The 22,011-nt window shown below is 46.3% G+C and overlaps 2 protein-coding genes across 2 annotated transcripts in view; both read left to right on the forward strand.

The window, feature by feature from the left end:
• Positions 1-22,011, forward strand: part of LOC308326198 (protein NLRC3-like) — a gene marked incomplete at both ends in the record, with an annotated part of 94,273 nt that overhangs the window by 26,905 nt on the left and 45,357 nt on the right. The gene's annotated exons all lie outside the window — the stretch shown is intronic.
• The window catches only part of LOC308325670 (protein NLRC3-like), a gene marked incomplete at its 3' end in the record, with an annotated part of 45,692 nt that continues 36,173 nt past the window's right edge, over positions 12,493-22,011 (forward strand). Inside the window, exon 1 of the mRNA XM_080778239.1 lies at positions 12,493-12,539. The remainder of the gene's footprint in view (positions 12,540-22,011) is intronic.

Genomic DNA, 22,011 nt, shown 5'->3' on the forward strand with positions numbered 1-22,011 from the left:
ACCTCAGATCAAGTACCAGAATACGTTCGCTTCGGCAGTGTCAGTGTGTTCAGTTTCAGACGGACACGTTTAGTGGTTGCACACAACAACACTCACTATTGAAGCATGCTTTGAAGACGCGATCCGCGAAGAGCAGAAAGTTAAGTTTAATTCTAAATAATTAACACACATTTCAGTGTTAAAGAAGGCTTCTGGGTTACAGCCTGGAGTACTGCACTCATTCATTCATTCTGGATGAAAGTCACAGAGGTGTGTTAAGTTTGAGGTATTCGTTTTAAGTTTGAATGTGATAGCCATCGTTGATTTGTTTTGTACTTTCTCCATTTACAACCCGTCCCTTGATTACATCTACATAAACGTTCAGATAAAGTGCTCTTCCTAGGTCTACGGATGTTATATAAATCCTCGGGTGGGTATAATTACACGTATCTTCCTTATTGTTCAATAAAAAGCATTTAAATGAGAACGGTGGCCATTTTACCTCGTACCCAGCTAACATTGCCCCGTTAGCTAATGTAATCAGGGTGCAATACACCTACCAACCGATACCCGGGTAGTGGCCAAAACATTGATAAACTGGCCACCGATATGATTCAATTGCTTTTTATTTAACAATAAGGAAGATCCGGGTACTTTTACCCACCCGAGCAGAAATGTAACATCCGTGGCTCTGGGATGAGCACTTTATATTTGAAATCTGAACATTTATGAGGAATAAAATGGTTGAGTAACTGATGCAACTCAACACACATCGCACATCATTATGACTCGGACATAACCATAAACAAAGTTCTAAAGTGCTAAAGGTTGAAAGTTTTAAAGGTTAAAAAACAGTTTGATTAACTAAATACAAACATTGGAGTGTGTACAAGTTAAGGGAAATCACTTTGGTGTAGACTAGGTATGTTTTCAGGAGTGACTTAAACAGATTGAGGCACGGATGGAGCTATAGACCTAGAATGCCTGTGAATGATCATTTAATTATACTTCGTGCATACTGTGTGACGACTAAGGGCAGTAGACCTGTCTGTCTCTGTCTAACGAGGTACCTGACAGACAGCAGTGTTGTTTTTGGCAGTAAATTTAGATCTTAGTTTTAGTCATACAATGGGTCAGGACTGACCTAACCTAAAACAATGGGTCAGGACTGACCTAACCTAAAACAATGGGTCAGGACTGACCTAACCTAAAACAATGGGTCAGGACTGACCTAACCTAAAACAATGGGTCGGGACTGACCTAACCTAAAACTATTTTTTGGGTCACACATCCATTTGTATATTCGGTCCTGTCTGTGTATAGGCTAAATCTTTTTTTTTAAATATTTCCTACAATTTCTGTAATTATCTTTTTCCAAAGTTGCGATGTGAGGCATGGTGACCTTGTAGATATGCAGTTTACACTATTAAATAGGCAATCCCCCCCCCCCCCCCCCACCCCTAAATTGCAGTATTGATACTCTTATGAGTACTTCTTCCACCACTGCAGGGGTGGTCCCATGTAGGGACCCCCTGGAGGTCCCGACCCACAGGTTGAGAACCACCGGGGGGTCCACATTGAGAAGCACTGCTCTGCAGTCTGAATCAGTGTTGTTTTCGTCGACTAAAACTATGACGAAAAATGTTCGTCGACTGCCTTTTTCCACTGATGAAAACTAAATGGAAACGAAATTAAAACTAAGAAGTTATAGACTAAATATACTGACAATTTTGTCAACAAACTAGACTAAAAGGTTAGGAGGGGACTAGTGGACAAGAGATCCAGTATAAGCCATTTGCATGCTGAAAATAGCAGATCTACAAACTCACAGATGGCAGATCTGTGTTTATATAAATAGCAGATCTACAAGCTCACAACGCACCGCAACGTTTCTATTTTCAGCAAGTGTAAAAACAGTCATTAGGATTTAGGACGGCATCAAGGCCCGCCAAAATACATTTTGTTTCGACTAAATCAACTGTAGATTTAGTCGACTATAAAATCTTATGACATTTAGTCGACTAAAACTACACTAACACTAAGACATTCCAGGTGACTAGTAAAATGTGACTAAAACTTAAATGAAAACTAAATAACAAAAATATGCTGCCAAAAACAACACTGGTCTGAACCGGGAGGTGATCAGGTGACATCAGCCTTCAACTTAAACATATTGTTGGAGCCAAAATGCTTTTTGTTTATTTGTTTTGTTTATTTACACTAATTAATGATGAAGTTAACGATGTCTCGCTGTACGATGACGTCATGATGATTGTTGTCTTGGAAACGCTCATTTACCTGTCCCTCTGATGGCACTCAGGTGCGACAGGGGAAGACAAGACAGTTTTCGACCGTGCGTGGTCATTATAGTTTCAGTGCGTTTGTTTGTTTAACAGTTTCAGTTTATTTACATTTATTTACAAATGTTACTACTGCTGAGTATACAATAAATGGATTGACATATCGAAAGAAAGACAAACATCTGGACATTGAATTAATCACACTACTGCACGCGTCAAACATGTACAACCCTGTTGCCCTGCTGTAAAGCCTAATTGTAGGCTCTACATTGTCGAAAACTCTAGTCTTCGTTAGAAACAAGGACTATTAGTTTAATGAAAGTTGAGTTTAGTTGGGAAGAAGAGGATCTTCGTGGGCAACGCGACGGCTGATCGTTGAGGACGGGACCGTGATCGTTGCTTAAGGCACTCGTTTCGCTGTGTTTGTGCGAAACTGGGACGGACCAGGACCACTTCGGAAGGACACGGCGTCGGATCAGCAGCCAGCCAGCCCGGCGGCACCACGCCCGCCTCGCAGGCTCTCGCCGTTCGGACCAGCACCGCAGCGCAGCCAGCCAGCCCGACGGCACCACGCCCGCCTCGCAGGCGCACGACGCTTGGACCAGCACCGCAGCGCAGCCACTGCCAGCCAGAACGTCCCGGTGAGCGGACAGCCGCGCTGCCCGCCCTCCTCGCAGTGCTTGGAGCAGTTCAACTTCCCCGTGCTTGATTGTGCACTTGGGAGCTTTTCCCAGTTTGAATTGGGCCGGTCCTCTGTGCACACTGCACAGAAAGGTAACGTAGCGCGCTACCAGCTGGTATATGAATATGGCCATATAAAACAAACGTGTGCACACAAAGAAGTACTTTGAGAAAGAAAGAAGAAAAAAGGGTCAAATACAAGCGCTCTGGTAAATCCAATGCATTGGTGGTTTTATGGTTTTCAACTCCTATACGTTTTATAAGGTCCTAAGGTTTTAATGTGATGGTTTTAACTGTGATGAATAACTGTGTGTTTTTACTGTGAAATAACAAGGTACTGGTTTTACATTTTACACTTTTGGGTTAGTTGCAATAATGGAACCAGATAATGGTGTTCTGGGTCCAACTGAGTCAAATGTGGTTGGAGAGCCCCCCGTGGCTGTATCGCACATTACAAGCTCAACTGGTGTTGCAATGATTGAACCATCAAAGGGTGAAAAACAGTCCACAGAGGCTGAAAAGCAGTCCAATGTGACCACCACAGGTCAACATGTTCACAGTGAAATTGAAACACAGTCCAATGTGACCGGCACAGGTCAACATGTTCACAGTGAAATTGAAACACAGTCCAATGTGACCACCACAGGTCAAAGTGTTCACAGTGAAAGGGAATCACAGGTGGGCCTAACCATCACAAAACGCAAGGTGAAATTAACACCAAAGGCCTTAGCTGAGAAAATTGACTGGCTACAAAGGGAGAGAAAATCTACACTAAACAAGGCATCCAACCTGCAGAGAGTTATTGGAGAATTAATGCAAAGAGGAGGAAGCAAACAGGAAGTGCAATCAACATTAATGAAATATCTCCACATAGCCCAGGGCCAGTACGCAAGAGAGACACAGAGTGTTCTGTTGCCACTAATTGAGCCTGAGGAAAAAGAGAAACATGACATTTGGTTCCAGGCAAAAATGATCAACGTTCATGCCTTTATTGATGAGGTGAATGACTGGACAAATAAACAAACTGGGCAAAGTGATGATGTTGTTGAAATCAATCCCAATGACAGCATTTCAAATGTTGAAAGCTCAAAGTCCACTGATAAAAGCCACAGGTCTGGAACAAGCAGGTCCAGCAGGTCCAGCAACTCATCAGCTTGCAGGCAGGCACAGGCAGAGAGAGCAGCCCTTGCCGTAAGTGCTGCCGCATTAAAAGAAAGGCATGCAATTGAGGAAGAGGAGGAAATGCTACAACAAAAAAAAGAAATGCTAAGAAAGAAGAAGGAAAGTATGGAACTGGATGCACAACTGGCAGCTGCTAATGCCAAAATAGCAGTGCTACAATCCCCCAGTCACCAAACCCCATCACACGCACCATCTGATGGAATGGACTCATACTTCAGGAAAGCCACAAGGGCAAAAGTACCTTCAGTCACATTCAATCCCCTAGCCAGAGACTATGAACCAGTGACACAATATATCCAACCCCCACAATCAGGTGTACAACAACCACTCATACAACAGCAGCAATCACTCATTTCAAACCCCCCACAGCAACCAAATGAAACCTCAATTGTATGCAACTTGCTACAACAACAAAATGACATTACGGCAATGCTAATGGCACAGCAAACCTCTCATTTACTGCCACCCAGAGAGATTCCATATTTTGATGGGGATCCTCTGCGATACAGACCCTTTGTCAGGGCCTTTGCACACTGTGTGGAGAGAAATGCAAGCAACAAAGGTGACTGTCTGTACTACTTGGAAAGGTACACCAAGGGTCAGCCCAATGAACTTGTACGCAGCTGTCAACACATGGAGCCAGACAGAGGTTATGACATGGCAAAATACCTCCTTGAGCAACACTTTGGAGATGAGTACAAGATCACAGCAGCCTACATGGAGAAGGTGCTCAACTGGCCGCTGTTGAAATCTGAAGATCTGACATCCCTTCGCGCATATTCACTCTTCCTTCGCCAGTGTTGCAATGCCATGGAGACTGTACAGTATATGAGGGAACTTGACATGCCAGCCAACATGAAAACTGTGATTTCGAAGCTCCCATATAAGCTACGAGATATTTGGAGAGTCTCTGCATGTGGTATAATAGAAAGGCATCACCGCCGACCACAATTCACAGACATTGTAGCTTTCATTGAGCGCCAGGTGAAGATTGTGTCTGATCCAGTCTTTGGGGACATTCAGAATCCCACACAGGGTACAGGCAACCCAGGAAAGCCGATGAACAGAATGAAGTCACAGGGCCAACACAAGTTCAAGGGAGACAGTTTTGCCACTACTATTGAAACCCCTGAAGTAGAAGACCAAGAGGGATCTACACACAGTTCAAGTAATGCATCTGCTCACAACACCACCACTTGTGTATGCTGTTCTAAAACCCACACTCTTGATCAATGTCCACAGATGGAGAAAAAGGCACATGGGGACAAGGTTGCCTTCATCAAGCAAAAAGGAATCTGTTTTGGCTGCCTTCATGTTGGACATTTAAGCAAATTTTGTGTTGACCGTTTGACTTGCAAGGTGTGCAACAAAAAACATCCCAGTCTTCTTCATATTGAATTTGATCAAACAGAGAGAGCAAGCAACACATCAGTGAGCAATCTACAGGTCTCTTTGCAAACTTGTGGACAAACAGGGGCCGGTGACAGCAGTGGTGTTCTGTCAATCTTACCTGTGCAAGTGAAGTCCAGCAAGGGACACAAAATAATTGAAACTTATGCATTCCTTGACCCCGGCAGTACCGACACCTTTTGTTCAGAGGCCCTAATGAAAAAGTTAAATCTGAATGGAAGGAAAGCCAAAATCGGCCTACTAACCATGGGCCCAAAGGCAATTGTCTCCAGCTATATGCTGACGGGCCTGGAAATCTCAAGCCTCACTGGAGAACAGTTTTTTGACCTGCCCAGGGTCTACACTCAGAAGAAAATGCCTGTAACCACCAGTAACATGATTAAAGAAGAGGAGCTGACTAAGTGGCCATATTTGAATGGGGTTGTTCTTCCACGCATTCAAGCTGACGTTGAGTTATTGATAGGTACCAATGCCTCTAAACTGCTTGAACCGTGGGAAGTTGTGAACAATCGTGGCAATGGGCCATATGCCATTAGGACCCTATTGGGGTGGGTCATTAATGGTCCCCTTTGTGGCTACAGTGAGCAGAATCAGAATGTTACTGTCAACAGGACCTCCATAACGCATTTGGAGGAGTTGCTGCACAATCAGTACAACCATGATTGCAATGAGAAATCATCAGAAGACAAAGAGGAAATGTCAAGGGATGATATGAGCACTCTATTGAACATGAGTCAAAAAAGAAACCAGCTGAAACAGGAAAATGCGGAAAGGGCTCACCAGGAAAATGCGGAAAAGGCTCAACAGGAAAATGCGGAAAAGGTTCAACAAGAAATGAAGCGCATTAGAGCTGCATTGGGAAGCCAGCATTTAACGCCAGATGATCATTCCACAGCTGACAGGTTCACTCAGCAGCAAAGGTTCCCAGATGAACTTGCTGTGTTGACATCTGGATTGGGTGAAGTGAAGAAAGACAGTCCCATAGATAAACTGGACCCCATTCTGGAGGATGGTTTGCTTAGAGTTGGAGGAAGGCTGAGTAGGGCAGCAATGCCTGAGGAATCCAAACATCCTGTTATCCTCACAAAAGACCTCCATATATCCACTCTCATACTGAAGCACATCCATGAACAAGTGGGCCATGGCGGAAGGAAGCATGTTCTCTCCAGATTGCAGAGAACATATTGGATCACTAGTGCCAACGCAGGTACAAGAAAGATTCTGTCTGACTGTGTGTTCTGCAGACGCCACAGAGGAGTAAAGGTGGATGATCTGCTGACCAACAGAAGGTGGATTGAAGGCCCTGAGTTTCTATGGAAACCAGAGGATGAGTGGCCAGATTAGTGCGTTCTGCACGGGTCAAACCCAAAACCAGCACACTGGACAGACCAGTACCCAAGCTTTGCTTGATCCACGAAGCAGAGGGTTTGAGTGTTGTATGAATTATTGGCTCCCTTTGTTATTTATTTGAATTGAATTGCTCACGGCATCCTGCCTTTCCCAATTAGGGGCCGGTGTGTTGGAGCCAAAATGCTTTTTTGTTTATTTGTTTTGTTTATTTACACTAATTAATGATGAAGTTAACGATGTCTCTCTGTACGATGACGTCATGATGATTGTTGTCTTGGAAACGCTCAAGTACCTGTCCCTCTGATGGCACTCAGGTGCGACAGGGGAAGACAAGACAGTTTTCGACCGTGCGTGGTCATTATAGGTTCAGTGGGTTTGTTTGTTTAATAGTTTTCAGTTTATTAGAAAGACAAATATCTGGACATTTGAATTAATCACACTACTGCACGCGTCAAACACGTACAACCCTGTTGCCCTGCTGTAAAGCCTAATTGTAGGCTCTACAAGTTATAAATAATTACGGTATTTGTTGATTATTTATCATACACTGACTGAAAGTGAGGACTGGTGGGATTTGAACATGAGTGTTATTAGTCCACTATACACTATTCTATTATTCATAGGCTCGCCTCTCACAGGCTCATTAAAAAAGCGTTTTCCAAAGAACAGGAGGAGGAGTTTGGACTTGGAATACCCAGTTCAAATATGATTATTGTTGTTGTTGTTTTGTTTTTGTTTTTTGTTTTCTTTGGGGGGGGGGGGGGGGGTCCCCAGTTCAAATATTATTTTGGGGGGTCCCGACTCCCCAGTTCAACATTTTGGGGGGTCATGGCCTGAAAAGGCTGAGAACCATAATTTATTTATGTTTGAATAATAAATACACATCACAACATGATTATACATGCAGAAGTTTTTTTTTTTTTTTTTTGATTGAAATATTTATTAACAGTTTGCAGAATTACAGTACATCTCAAGCACAACTCAATACAAAGACTGTTAACTGTGAGTGGACGACCCAATTAAGCAATACACTTGTTTACAAGAGGGTCCACCATGTTCAATTCATCAAAACATTTAGAGACGTACAAATAGACATTTCTATTCTATATAGTTAAAGAACAGAACAGGAATTCATCATAAAGGAAGCAAAAAGGGAAAAGAAACATACAGTGAGGGGAAAAGGGGGGGTGGGGGAGGATTCCGATTTTACGGGGGCCAGTTTCGAATTGCAGCCGTCCGTATAGGTGCCCTTTGAGAGCGGTTTTGAAGGAGTCAAGGGATTCACATGTCTTAATGACTGCTGGTAGGGCGTTCCACATTTTGGTGGTCAACTCTAGGCCTATCATAGGCCTGTCAGACACATACAATATGGTTGTACATTTATAATACTATCATTTAACTTTGGGCAACATGTAAAGTAAACCCATCTAGTTAAAAGTTAATTAAACAGCCATTCAGTAACACCGTCTTCGGTACAGGAAAACACAGAAAGGTAAACGATAAGAAAACTATAGCAGCATTTGCAAAACGGGTAGGATTAATTACCCAAATAAAGTGTATCCCGTCAAAACACCACATTATTTAACCGTTAAATGTAACTCTGTCTGACACGATCACCTCTTCTTTAAGTTGCTTCCTCACTGTCCCTCCTCCATGAAACCACCTGTTATTACATTACATTGATTCAGGACTATTAAAAACTCAGATTTAATATGTGTAAAGGTAGCAGCTCTGTTTACATGCATGCATTTTGATGAATTGAACAAGGTGGACCCTCTTGTAAACACAAGTGTAATGCTTTATTGGGTCGGCCACTCACAGTTAACAGTTTTTGTATTGAGTTTGTGCTTGAAATGTACTGTAATTATGCAAACTGTTAATAGACATTTCAATATATATAATATATATCAATCAATCAATCAAAGCAGTAGGTCTGTAGCGGTCTACTTCATTGGTTTTCATTAGTTTAATTCATTGGTCATAGTTTCAAACTCAGTTTCGGCACAAACAAGGGACTAAATTAATTTCGCTCCTATGCCACCAAAATGTGGAACGCCCTACCAACAGTCATTTAGATATGCTAATCCTTTGACTCCTTCCAAACCGCTCTCAAAGGGCCCCTACGGACGGCTGCAAATCGAAACTGGCCCCCGTAAAATCTCTCCCTCACTGTATATGTTTCTTTTCCCTTTTTACCTCCCTTATGATGGATTCCTGTTCTGTTCCTTGACTTGATAGAAGTGTCTATTTGTACGTCTCTAAATGTTTTGATGAATTGAACATGGTGGACCCTCTTGTAAACAAGTGTAATGCTTTATTGGTGTCGTCCACTCACAGTTAACAGTCTTTGTATTGAGTTGTACTTGAAATGTACTGTAATTCTGCAAACTGTTAATACATATTTCAATCAATAAAAAATAATAATAATAATAGCTGGTCAAATGGCGCCATCATGTGGACAACCCAGGGCTAGGCAACTGCTCAATATGAGTGTCAAACCTGGAGTAAACACGTTTTTAATTCACTTCCTCTTCCTCAAACAACACTAAAACTCCACCCGTCTGTCTCCCAGCATACATTACACTGGTAGTGTAAATAGAGTACCTGCCTGAAGAAACGCCTGTTCATTCACCATTACACAACGGGAATATAAGTAGCATATTTAAAGTATTAAAGTTAATAGGCGTCGACGCAGGTATTAATTTCGTCCGTGGAATTGACGGTGGAATTGTTGTCCGCCGGAGACGAAGACAGGCAAGTTGAGACAACTGAACTGATCACTCTCTGGACGCCATTCTAGCCTCATCGATCGGGTAAGTGTTTTAATCACTTTATACTGGAACTACTGTCTGTACAGTTTTTACAGTGTTTATACAATGACACAATCAATTGATTTGTTTTGCAAAACAAATCAATTGATTTGTTTTTGTTTTGCAAAACAATATATTAATCAACAACCCCCGCGGGGGGGAGGGGAGGGGAGAGAGAGAGAGAGAGAGAGAGAGAGAGAGAGAGAGAGAGAGAGAGAGAGTGTGAGTTACACTTCTTAACACAATGTAAAAACTACACAAATATTAGAGAGGAGTTCTATCAAAAATTTGAAACAAATTTCCCAGAATTCCGAAGTATGACAGAAAGGGAAAGATTACCAGTCCTTCTGGGGGAACAGAAAGAATAATGTGCCGTTTTGGCTGCAAAATATGTCAATTCCTGTCACAGGAAAAGGGACAACCAGTAGGACACACATACAGGATGCCATGTTTTATTTTATGCACCACCTGCTTTATTTTATATTTATTTATTTTTTAATGTCATTGATATTATGTTGTTATATGTTGTTGTTTGTCATATCTGTGATTGTGTTTTGGCAACACTTGTAAAACGTCATGCCAATAAAGCCTGTTGAATTGAATTGAAGAGAGAGAGAGAGAGAGAGAGAGAGAGACTCGCATACACATACGTGACACATGACATAGGCCACCAAATGAATGAATGAATCTCTTGAGTCTGCATGTTCTCATTTTAGTTTCGATTGTGCAATTTGTGCCTATAGCCCTGGTCCAGGTTCCTAGCCCTGGTCCTAGCCCTGGTCCAGGTTCCTATAGCCCTGGTCCAGGTTCCTAGCCCTGGTCCAGGTTCCTAGCCCTGGTCCAGTGCTTACAGCCAGTCTCTCTCTGACGCCCTGTGGAAGTCCTTTCCGCAGCCCTCTGGTGATTTTCTCACTCCCGTGCGAGTGTTTACAATTCCCATCAAATAAACAAAACGACGTAACTACTCACCGACACAAAGCCTGCTAGACCTGACCACACCGCACACCCAAAACATCTGTTCGTGAGCTTGTAGAACCTATAATTATGTGTGTGCGCACTGTGCGGTGCGCGCTACTTTATTCTGGACGAACCACTTTACACTTGGACGTCGACAACGACTCAGTTTCCCCTGTATGAATATGATAATAATAATAATTATTATATTTATTACTGTATGAATATGAAAGACTATTGGCCCATTTAACATTGATTGGATGGCCACGGTGCCATTCTTTGCCTATAATGCCAAAATGAAAAGGCATAGGCTATGCCAAAAGAATGCCTACCTGGGATTGTTTTAAATAGAACAAAAAGGGACAGTATGTGTCTCTGATGTCTTGGTAGCCTACAGTGGACAGTATGTGTCTCTGGTGTCTTGGTAGCCTACAGTGGACAGTATGTGTCTCTGATGTCTTGGTAGCCTACAGTGGACAGTATGTGTCTCTGATGTCTTGGTGGCCTACAGTGGACAGTATGTGTCTCTGGTGTCTTGGTAGCCTACAGTGGACAGTATGTGTCTCTGGTGTCTTGGTAGCCTACAGTGGACAGTATGTGTCTCTGGTGTCTTGGTAGCCTACAGTGGACAGTATGTGTCTCTGGTGTCTTGGTGGCCTACAGTGGACAGTATGTGTCTCTGGTGTCTTGGTGGCCTACAGTGGACAGTATGTGTCTCTGGTGTCTTGGTAGCCTACAGTGGACAGTATGTGTCTCTGATGTCTTGGTAGCCTACAGTGGACAGTATGTGTCTCTGGTGTCTTGGTAGCCTACAGTGGACAGTATGTGTCTCTGGTGTCTTGGTGGCCTACAGTGGACAGTATGTGTCTCTGGTGTCTTGGTAGCCTACAGTGGACAGTATGTGTCTCTGATGTCTTGGTAGCCTACAGTGGACAGTATGTCGTCTTCTCAACTTTTTAAGTTAGAAACCGGCTGTAACACAACACCACCCCTGCTCCGGCTGTTCGTGTGTGTGGGCGTGTGGGCGTGTGTGCGTGCGTGCGTGTGTGTGGGCGTGTGGGCGTGTGTGTGTGTGGGCGTGTGCGCACATTGTGTATATCCCTGTAACACCGAGCGTTACAATAATGCAACATATTTTAATTAATTAATTAATATATTTAATGTAGGGTTTTTTTTGTCACCTAAACGTCATCATTGATGTTCATTGCAATGCCATTGGTCATGATATTTGCATATAAATACCCCCCCCCACAGAGGCTGAAATTCACACAAATTAAAAATCTCTGGACATCTCTGAAACATGTTATATTTATTATAGTGAAAGATGTAAATTATTAATTTATTATTATTATTTGAATAATGATTATAAATGTGCATAACATTTCCTCTGATAAGTCCTAGTAGTAAAAAGTAGTTTTCTCTTAAAAAGTATCTATTGTTTTGCAAGTAGAAATCAATCCAGGCTTTACAGGGATATACAGCAAACATTGACTGTCTGGTGTATTGTGACTATGTGATCTTGACAGGTTTAATACAGAGCAGAGATGAGTCTCCGTGAGGAGAGAGAGGAGGAGGGAGCTGACAAACATCTCGTCCACAGAGCAGAGATGAGTCAGTGTGAGGAGAGAGAGGAGGAGGGAGCTGACAAACATCTCGTCCACAGAGCAGAGATGAGTTGCCGTGAGGAGAGAGAGGAGGAGGGAGCTGACAAACATCTCGTCCACAGAGCAGAGATGAGTCAGTGTGAGGAGAGAGAGGAGGAGGGAGCTGACAAACATCTCGTCCACAGAGCAGAGATGAGTCAGTGTGAGGAGAGAGAGGAGGAGGGAGCTGACAAACATCTCGTCCACAGAGCAGAGTCTCCACATACAAAGTATGTTAATCCTCCATTCCTAGTATAAACCACAGTGTTACATTATGATGTCCCGCTAAAGTATTTAAATCCTGCTATACATATTATCTTACTTAAACTGTTACATTATTATTTATTTTTCCTAATGAATAAAAAATGATGCTACTTACAATTTGGTGGGTGCTCCTGATATTTCTCCGGTTCTCCTATAGACCGATTCCGTAGCGGGTCTCATGGTCGCAGCCTACGTATTTCCTGTAGGTGGACTCGACGTAGCTGCGGGGATAAACCCTCACCAGGCGCACCTCTTCCACTACAGTGAACGGCAGAGTGACTGATGTTACTTTACTCCTTTACCTGCTTTTTTACTAACACTAACATTACAAAGATGCCCAGAACATCGATATGAACCTGTGTAGTTTATGGCTGCTCCAACAGTAGTGGCAACATAAAAAATAAAAAAACGGAATGTCTAATATCCACCGCGGTGGCTGAGACCAGAGCCATTGAGTAATGGTTGAGACGAAGCAGTGAAAGATACATAAGGCCAGTCTTACCCAATACCAAATCTTTCTGTTTTATTAACACAAGGCTGCTGTACTTTATACCTCATACTTTAAATGCTTAGTATGAGGTATAAAATACAGCAGCCTTGTGTTCATAAAACAGAAAGATTGTGTATTGGGTAAGACTGAAATTATGTATCTTTCAGGACCTTTCACTGCTTTGTCTCAACCATTACTCAATGGCTCTGGTCTCAGCCACCGCGGTGGATATTTTTACATTCCGTATTTATTTATTTTTTATGTTGCCACTACTGTTGGAGCAGCCATAAACTACACAGGTTCATCTCGATGTTCTGGACATCTTTGTAATGTTAGTGTTAGTAAAAAAGCAGGTAAAAGAGTAAAGTTTGAGGCAAACTAACATCAGTCACTCTGCCGTTCACTGTAGTGGAAGAGATGCGCCTGGTGAGGGTTTATCCCCGCAGCTACGTCGAGTCCGCCTACAGGAAATACGTAGGCTGCGACCATGAAACCGCTACGGAATCGGTCTATAGGCCTACTGAAATAAAGGTATAGGGGAAAGGATAGGTGCTGGGGAAACAGTTTGTACTCGCTCTGGAGTGTCGGTCAGAACACTGGACGATGAGGCAAGATACAGAGTCCAACGGTTTTAATGGGAGATTAGTAGGTAGCATGGACAGCATACAGATGCACAGGTATTTCTATGCGTGTGTGTGTGGTTTCTGCAGGATAAACCCAGAAAGGTATAAATCAGCTCTGTATACTGTACTAAAGAGTTTAACACATGAATAGTCAGGTTAACATCAGATAAAACACAATTAACCAAAAATATACACATTTAGCACCGTGGTTACCTTCATAACTTACTACACATACAGCAGTCATTACTAAACATACAGCAGTTATTAATAATGTTCAAAACACAGGAGTTTCATTCCAAGCCATCACTACATAAACCATAGTTACATTTAAGTTACTAAACCAGAGCGCCCGCGAGGCGGCCTCTGTAGCAGCTGGCAATTATTGGCAATGATTGCATCGCGGATGCAGAGCACTCGCTCATGTAGAGAGGGGAATAATATATAGACGGTAAACATACATTCCAAACAAACTGTAAACAATACACAACCCAGGTAAATGCTATGGAATAATCCAGACAGGTAAAACTAGGCTGCAATATCAGGAAATAAACGAAGACAGCCTAAATAGCGTCATGTCCGTGTTGCAGCTCAGCGCATGTATGCACTGACTGGGTCATAAATAAGTGACAGAAAGAAAGTTACACTCGGGAATAAATCACAGCAACATGTAACACAACTCACCACTGTTCAATGACGCACACAGGTAAAGGAAAGTAAAGAACAGGAACGGGAATGTCCGTGGTGAGTTTGTATTGTATAAACTCCGACGGGAGAAAACACAGTCTCTCGGATTCACGTTGTTTGATTACTAAATGAAAAGGTGGGCGCACTCCCGCTACATGCCTGCGGGATGCGCTCATGCACGCGCTTCGGGAGCGTGCCTCTTGGACTTTGTAACAGCCGCCCCCACAATTGAGTAGCAATTGTGCTCCCTAAGGAGCAGGCAGGGATGAATCGCCAGGCGAGGGGCTGTCGTCAGGAAGTTCAGGGAGAACGATGAGTCGGACGACAGGGCGCGTGTAGACACGATCTCCGATCTTCACTTCCGCTGATCTGACTCTTCCATCTGCGCCGGGGTTCACTTTGGTGACACGGCCGATGGACCAAAGTGCACGAGGCAGTTGAGGGTCTGCCATCATAACGACGGTGTCCACTGCGAGGTTATCCGTTGACTTCTGCCACTTCTGCCGTGGTTGCAGGCTTGGCAGGTAGTACCTGACAAACCTAGACCAGAAGTGATCCGTCAGGACTTGACTCTGCCTCCAGCGCTTACGGCTCAGGAGCTCCGATTGCGGGTAGACCACTGGAGGTAGGGAACTGCTAGGCCGCCCCATGAGAAGGTGATTTGGGGTGATAGGGTCAAGGTCAGAGATGTCCGATGAGACGTAACCTAAAGGCTTCGAATTCAGGATCCCTTCCACCTCTGTCAAGACGGTCCGGAGGACCTCCTCTGTGACAGTCTGCGCTCCGATCGTGGCTCTGAGTGTAGACTTAACGGAGCGGATCTCACGTTCCCACACTCCTCCAAAGTGTGGGGAAGCTGGTGGATTGAAATGGAACTCAGTCCGGTTCTTGGCAAGGATCTTCTTCAAATCAGGGTGCATATCCGCAAAGGCCGTAGCCAACTCCTTATCGGCCCCTCGGAAGTTCGTGCCCTGGTCTGAAAAAAGCTCGGCCGGGGTTCCACGGCGAGCAGTAAACCTTCGGAGAGCCATGAGGAAGGCATCGGAGTCGATGGAGGTCAGGAGCTCCAGATGCACGGCTCGTGTTGTGAGACATTTGAAAATGAGACCCCACCTCTTCTCTGTCCGACGTCCTATCTTAACCTGGAAGGGCCCGAAGCAGTCCATGCCGGTGGAATGGAAAGGCGGCTTGAACAGGCGGAGTCGGGCAGGTGGCAAGTCAGCCATGAAAGGAGCTGAAGGCTTAGCTCTCCATCTTTGGCACTCTGGGCAGGAGTGTTGTTGTTTCCTGATGGCTTCACGTCCGCGTAGAATCCAAAAGGAGCGCCTGAGTTCAGCGAAGACTCGCTCAGGCCCAGGATGACGTAGTCGGCAGTCAAAGTCTCTGATCAGCAGCATAGCCACACGGTGGTGCGGATCCAGGACGACAGGATGTGCTGCTGAAGGATCGAGCTCTTCTGCACGGCGCAGCCTGCCTCCGACTTTGATAAGTCCAGTGGCAGTGTCGAACTCCGGGGACAAGGTGATAAGACGACTGGTGGTAGGCACAGACTTGCCTGCCCGCAGTAGAGCGTAGTCATCAGGGAAGCAGTCGATCTGAGCTCGTTGTAGGATGAGACTTTCGGCCTGCTGGTACATGGCTGCGGAAGGTGATGCTCCTTGGCCAGCCGCCCCGTGAAGCTGCTCTGCCGTGGCGTTGACCAAATCTTTCCATGTGTCGTACTTTTCTGGATCCGGCACAGCTGGGTCTGGACGAATAGCGGTCAACCCACAGAACAGGGATCGGCGAAGCTCTGAGGTATCCTTGACTGACTCACTCACCGGAGACTTGGGCCACTCGGCTGGTGGCTGCAACAGGAAGGGAGGTCCATCACTCCATCGATTGGGTCCAGCCAGGTCCACCAAGGGTTTTCCTCTGGTTAGATCGTCAGCAGGGTTGGCAGCTGAGTTGACGTATCTCCAGGGTTCAGAGCCTGTGAGTTCCTGCATCTCAGCTATCCTGGTCCCCACAAAGACCTTAAACCGACAGGAGTCGGACTGCAGCCAGGTGAGCACTGTTGTCGAGTCAGTCCAGAGTATGGTCTCTCGGATAGGCAGAGTGAGCTCAATCTTCAGCAACTTGGCTAGCTGGGCCCCAGTGAGAGCGGCACAGAGTTCCAGCCTAGGAATGGAATGTTGCTTCCGTGGTGCGACCCTTGACCTGGCCATCAGGAATGCCAAGTTGATGTTGCCTTCACAGTCTTCAGTGCGTAGGTAAGCCACCGAGCCATAGGCCTGCTCAGAGGCGTCACAAAAGATGTGGACATCATGGGTTGCATCTGGATGATCCATCCGGGCAGGAACATAGCAGCGAGGCAGGCTTATCTTGGGCAGGGAAGAGAGTTCGGTTACCCAGGTGTTCCATGCTGCCAAGAGCTCCTCAGGAAGCAGCGGGTCGTCCCATTCTCTTGGCTTGTCCCAAAGGCGCTGAACAAGGACCTTGGCCCTCGTGGTGAAGGGAAGGAGGAGACCCAAAGGGTCATACTGGCTGGCCAGCACGCGGTATACGTTACGCATGGTAGGTGGACCGTGGTCCACCGTCCGCTGCTTGTAGCCGAGGGCATCAGAAGTGCAATGCCATTGCAGACCAAGGGTGCTCTCTTGTATGTCCACACGGTCTTGGGAGAGCCAGAGTTCTGTATTACTAGAGAGCGCGGCCTGGGGCAGGTGACTGACCACGGAGGGAACGTTGCTGGTCCACTGTCTGAGCTCAAACCCTCCAGAGGAGAGGAGAGCTCGTAGCTTATCCACCAACTGTCTGGCGTCCTCTGCTGAGGGTAGGCTCTGCAGGCAGTTGTCGACGTAGAAGCATCTTTCCACGGAGAATCTGACGTCTTCACCTGGGCTGCTGTTGTCAGTAACATGCCGCTGGAGGGCAAAGGTGGCACAGCAGGGTGAGCAGGTTGTGCCGAAGGGTAGCACTTGCCACTCGTAGATGTCAGGAGGCATGTCTCTCTTGAGGTCGCGCCACACAAACCTTAGGAGTGGCCTGTCTTCGGGCAGGAGCCGGACCTGATGAAACATGCCCTTAATATCACCGCTAATGGCTACGCTGTGTTGACGAAAGCGTAGCAGTACCCCCAGGAGAGAAGGACCGAGGGTAGGTCCAGGGAGGAGAGCGTCGTTGAGGTTCAGACCTTTGTACACATAGGAGCAATTGAAGACGATGCGGTTCTTCTGGTTATGCGACACCATGTGGTGGGGTATGAACCACGATTCCCCCTGGTTCGCCCTCTCCGGAGTGGTCAGCTTGGTGACTGAGCCTGCGACTTCAAGCTTGCTAATCTCAGCTTCGTAGGCTGTGGCCTTGTCCGGGTCCTTCATGAGCCGCCGCTCGGTGCTCCTAAGACTCGGCATTACGGCTTCTGGAGAGGCTTGGAAGTGGGGTGCAGTCTTCCTCCTGAGCATGGGCGTGGCGTAGCGGTAGATACCATCAACGTTGACACGTACCGTTCTGTTCTCCAGGAGAGCGATGGCCTCGTGATCTTCCTTTGACCGTGTCACCAACTTCTCATTACGAAAAGGTAGCGTATCAACCTGCCAGAGTCGCTCAACATTACGGAGAAGTTCTGTTGTAGCAGGGTTGGTGGAAGTAAAGAGGCAGTTCTGTGACTGGCAGTACTGTGGCAGTTCCCTGGCTGGGCCCTGCAGGGTCCATCCGAGGTTAGTCTTGATGGCTGCAGGTCCCCCTGGTGGTCCGCAGCGCACTGGCTCAATTGGTGTGATTAGGTGGGTCTGATCGCTGCCAATGAGCAGTAGAGGGCTGACTCCGTCAAAGGACTCCAGGGGCAAACCCCTCAGGTGCTTGTACTTCCTTTGTAGGGCAGACACGGGATAGGAATGGTCCGCAAGGCTCAGGTTCTCGGAGGTAAAGGCACCCTCAATGTGGTATAGCTGTTGAGGGTGAGAAACTGGAGAGATCTTGAAGGAGACGTTGGCTCCATGGATAACCTCGATGTCCTGCCTGACCGTTCTCAAGGGCAAATCTTCAGGGGTGCCCCGCAGACCCAGTTTGGCAGCGGCAGTAGATAGAAGCACAGTGCGTTCGGAGCCGTCGTCAAGGACTGCATACGTGTCTAAGGTGCGGTTCTCAGAATGTAGCTGGACTCTGATGACCTTCAGGAAGACACGACTGCAGTCGGCTGGCCTGCCCAGATACAAGGACGTCTGGGCGGCTACGACCGGGTTATCCTTCGCATTCACGTTGTGCAGAATCTGAAGGTGCTTCTCCTGACAGATGTTACACGGCTTCTTCAGGTTGCACTGCTCAGGAGAGTGTGCTCGACCACATCTATGGCATCGCTTGTTATCCTTCAGCCATTTGGCGATCTGCTCCATTGTGAAGGACTTGAAGGTATCGCACTGACTGAGGAAGTGCTCTGTACTGTCGCAGTAGGGGCAGAACGGTTTAGGCTTGTTCTTCTTGCCTTTCTCCCCGGTAGAGGATTTGACGGATGGAGCAGGATTGGCTTGCGAGGGGATTTCAGCGCCGTGGAGGATGGTCGCTGTCCTAGGATGGGCAAAAGGCTCCTTCCGTTGTGCCTGCTTGTGGGAGACAGGCTTCTCCTTCTTGTCATTAGGCTGCTCCTCATTGCCCTGGCACCAGGCTTCATACTGGAGCCACTGGGAGAACTCAAGGAGGGTGTAGATGTTCCCGGGTTTGTGAAACATCTGTCTGCGGAAGGCTGCGCGCAGCTCAGTAGGTAGTTTCCCCAGAAGCCTTGCCACATGTGACCCGCAGCTTAGTTCGATATCCCCCTCGGGGCCGAGGGTCTGTAGTATGCCCACCAGGGCACGGATCTGCAGAGCGAACTTCTCAAAAGCTGCGGTGTCTCCCCGCCTTATGTCAGGGGAATCCATCACTTGGGTTATCTTCTTCAAGGCCAGCATGTGAGGTTGCCCGTATTTCTCAGTTAACGCCCACATAGTATCAGTGTATGGGGTCGCTGAATTCAGGTAAGAGTCGGCAATAAGGCATGCGTCCTCCAGCTTCAGGTGGTCCACAAGGATTTGATACTTGAAGAGCTCGGTACCGTCGGGTGGCAAGAGATTCTCCAAGGCGATCTTGAGTCGGGCGAATTCTCCAGGGTCCCGATGGACGAAACACGGTATGCTTGGCTTTGGTCCACGGTAGCTCCTCTCATGACCCGATGATGGCAATAGCTGGGGATTGCCTCGAGGTGTATGGGCTTGAGCAGGGGTACGCATGGAGGCATAAGCCTGAGTGGGAGGCCTTGATTGAGCCTGCGTTGCCTGAGGATACATAGGAGACTGAGGACGTGAAGTAGACCAGGGATATGAGGCCGTCGCTCTAGGTGGCGGCGGATAAGCAGACCAGCCTTGGTGGTCAGGCAGCTGCGGTGCAGGATAAGAACCGTACTGATAGGTTCCCGCGGCAGCAAGGTTAGCCTGAACCGGATAGCCCTGAGGTGGCTGTTGCTGATCATGGTATGGGGAATGTGTAGAGGGGGATGTCATGAGGCTCTTCATTGTCTGCAGCTCACGCATCATCCTCTCCATTTGTTTCATCATGGCATCTGCAGGTCCCTCTGGTTCCCGATGTGCTCTCCCGTAGGAGGCAGGATTGTAGCCTCTATCGTCAGGTGCATGCCTTGGATGTTCAGCGCTGGACTCATGGTATCCTCCCACGTAGGGGACAGGATCGTAGCCTCTGTCGGCAGGCACATGTCTTGCACGTACAGCGCTGGGCTCATGGTATTCTCCCACGTAGGGGGCAGGATCGTAGCCTCTGTCGGCAGGCACATGTCTTGCACGTACAGCGCTGGACTCCTGATGGGTCGACATATGGGGTTGATTGATCACAGGTGCATAGGCCATTGCTTGGGCCGATAGAGCATACCTCTCGTTAGAGGCTGCTTGCTGGTTTGGCGGCAAACTGGCCCGTTCTTCCACCATTCTTGGTGGCCGGTTATCAGACTGCCTGGTCGACCTGGAGCTGAGTTGGGCCTCTTCAAGGTCGTCAAGGTAGTCATCATGACCGCTCGATGCAACTAATGCTGCCATGTTGAATAAGTTCAGTAGATTGTTCGTCCTCAGTGAGGACTCCTCTTCTACTCCTTCTTCTCCTGGCGTATCTGTATGCTGTGCTACATGATGTAAATCGGGTGCAGATTTACGTCTGAGGCGTCCCAGAACGTAGTCTGTGAGGTGGCTTGGGGGTTGAGTCAGACGTTTAGGTCGAACAGACCGTTCGGGGACGTCAGTCTCAGGACCGGTAGACTCCATTATAACCCAGGGTAAGCACAGCTATCCGGCTCGAAGGACCACAATGAAATAAAGGTATAGGGGAAAGGATAGGTGCTGGGGAAACAGTTTGTACTCGCTCTGGAGTGTCGGTCAGAACACTGGACGATGAGGCAAGATACAGAGTCCAACGGTTTTAATGGGAGATTAGTAGGTAGCATGGACAGCATACAGATGCACAGGTATTTCTATGCGTGTGTGTGTGGTTTCTGCAGGATAAACCCAGAAAGGTATAAATCAGCTCTGTATACTGTACTAAAGAGTTTAACACATGAATAGTCAGGTTAACATCAGATAAAACACAATTAACCAAAAATATACACATTTAGCACCGTGGTTACCTTCATAACTTACTACACATACAGCAGTCATTACTAAACATACAGCAGTTATTAATAATGTTCAAAACACAGGAGTTTCATTCCAAGCCATCACTACATAAACCATAGTTACATTTAAGTTACTAAACCAGAGCGCCCGCGAGGCGGCCTCTGTAGCAGCTGGCAATTATTGGCAATGATTGCATCGCGGATGCAGAGCACTCGCTCATGTAGAGAGGGGAATAATATATAGACGGTAAACATACATTCCAAACAAACTGTAAACAATACACAACCCAGGTAAATGCTATGGAATAATCCAGACAGGTAAAACTAGGCTGCAATATCAGGAAATAAACGAAGACAGCCTAAATAGCGTCATGTCCGTGTTGCAGCTCAGCGCATGTATGCACTGACTGGGTCATAAATAAGTGACAGAAAGAAAGTTACACTCGGGAATAAATCACAGCAACATGTAACACAACTCACCACTGTTCAATGACGCACACAGGTAAAGGAAAGTAAAGAACAGGAACGGGAATGTCCGTGGTGAGTTTGTATTGTATAAACTCCGACGGGAGAAAACACAGTCTCTCGGATTCACGTTGTTTGATTACTAAATGAAAAGGTGGGCGCACTCCCGCTACATGCCTGCGGGATGCGCTCATGCACGCGCTTCGGGAGCGTGCCTCTTGGACTTTGTAACACCTACATTTTTAAAGTTAGTGATGAAGCTTTAAAAGTAAACTAGAGCAACACGGCAGAGAACAGACTATAGTAATGTTGTCTCAACACAGCAGAGAATAGACTATAGTAATGTTGTCTCAACACAGCAGAGAATAGACTATAGTAATGTTGTCTCAACACAGCAGAGAATAGACTATAGTAATGTTGTCTCAACACCTCTCCAACACAGCAGAGAATAGACTATAGTAATGTTGTCTCAACACCTCTCCAACACAGCAGAGAATAGACTATAGTAATGTTGTCTCAACACAGCAGAGAATAGACTATAGTAA

The sequence above is a fragment of the Protomyctophum bolini genome (genome assembly GCF_963924005.1).
Source record: "Protomyctophum bolini genome assembly, chromosome: 2".
In the NCBI taxonomy this organism is placed as follows: Eukaryota; Metazoa; Chordata; class Actinopteri; order Myctophiformes; family Myctophidae; genus Protomyctophum; species Protomyctophum bolini.